Here is a 1,941-nt window from a genome sequence, read left to right as displayed (position 1 = left end):
TGAACCTGCACGGGTTTCCCCTGCAGGAAAAGCCTTGCTTGTTGCAGCGCTCTGAACACTGGGCCTGATTCAGACCCGCTCGTAAGCGCATAGTGCACGCAAGAAGGGTCGTTGGTGGTCCAGTGCGCACACGAGCCCCGGAGCGAGCGCAAAAAGCACTCGCTCCGTGGCTCACTACAAAAGGGGCAGCTGTCGATGTTGATCGACAGCTCGCCCCGTTTTGTAGGCGGCCCCACTGACATCACCAGTGATGTCAGTGAGAGAGCTTCCGGCTCTATTAGAGCCAGAAGCTCTCTGGTGCTTGCGGCCACGAGACCCTACCACAAGGGTCTCGTCGCAAGCCTGCGATGGTCAAGAGCATCGTGACCATCATCCTGGCCGCTCGCAATAGCTGTAGGCGGTCACCCACAGCTATGCGAGTGGCCAGGAGGCCGCAACTAAAAAAAACAGCTCCCACCCTGAGTCAGAGAGCGCTCACTTTTTGCGAGCGCCTCTGAATCAGGCCCACTGCACGAACCTCCAATATATTGATTTCCTCTGACGTCCACCGGCCCTGAAAGACGTGCCCATCACAGCGCCCCAGCCCCGAAGGTAGCCATCCATTGTTAGAAGGACCCAATCCGAAATCCAAAACGGACGTCCCCTGCTGAGATGGGACTTCTGTAACCACCAGGTCAGGGACAGGCGCACCTCTGGAGAGAGCCTGATCATCTGTGTCTTTATCCGACGGGGAATTCTGTCCCATCTGGAGAGGATCAACATCTGCAGAGGCCTGGAATGGAACTGGGCATACTCCACCATGTCTAATGTTGACACCATGGAACCCAGTAACCTCATTGCTGAGAGAAGAGACACTCGGCGACTCTTTAGACCATTGCGTATCCTGGACTGCAACAGGGCTATCTTTTCTTCCATCAAGAAGATCCTCTGCTGCTGAGAGTCCAACAATACTCCGAGATGGACCATCCCGAGAAGGAATTCGAGGATTTCTGCCAATTCACTAGCCATCCGTGAGCCTGCAACACTGATATTGTCAGTTGCAAAGGACCTGTGGCACCGTGCCAACAACAGAAGGTTGTCCAAATAAGGTAACAGGTGAACCCCCTGCAACCGCAGAAAGGCCAAACTGTAGAGCTTGAAACTGGTAATGGTGGCCCAACACCGCAAATCTGAGGTAACGCTGATGAGCCCTGGCAATGGGGATATGTAGGTAAGCATCCTGAATATCCAGGGACACCATAACATCCCCAGGCTGCATAGCTAAAACAATAGAATGCAGAGTCTCCATTCGGAACCGAGGGACCCATAAAAACTTGTTCAGGGACTTGAGGCTGAGGATAGGTCGGAATGATACATTTGGTTTTTGAACCAGAAAGAGGTTGGAGTAATATCCCGTCCCCCTTAGGGGAAACAGAACAGGCACTATGACTCCCATATGGAGCATAGAGCGCACCATCTCCTGGATCGCTAGAGCCTTCATTGGATCTGAAGGAAGGCCTGCTGCCGAGAACTGAGGAGGAGGCCGTCTGCGGAAGGAGAGGGCATATCCCTGAGATACCACCTCCCTTACCCTAGTGTCTGTGGTGGTCTGAAACCAGCACTGGGCATATTGCAGAAGTCGGCCTCCCACCTTCGGGTCCTCCAAGGGGAAGCCCAGCTCGTCAGGCTGAGGGCTTGTCGTCTGGCTTGACGGCCAAGCCTGTTTCTAGGGTTTGGCGGTCTTTTTGGGGCCAGAAGGTCTCGGGAAGGACTGCACCTTAGATTTGCCCTGTGGGCGATAGGGACGAAAGGACGGGTTCTTAGACCCTGACAGAGTCGGGGCCGAAGGCAGACATGCCGATTTCGCTGCCACCAGCGTGTCCACAATTTTGTCCAAAGCAGAATCTGACCATTATAAGGTAAGCCTTCCAAACCCTTTTTGGATTCAGCATATGCCCTCCA

The sequence above is a fragment of the Taudactylus pleione genome, unplaced genomic scaffold (assembly GCF_031769625.1).
Source record: "Taudactylus pleione unplaced genomic scaffold, aTauple2 ptg002471c, whole genome shotgun sequence".
NCBI lineage: Eukaryota > Metazoa > Chordata > Amphibia > Anura > Myobatrachidae > Taudactylus > Taudactylus pleione.
Note: the sequence above shows the minus strand (reverse complement) of the source record.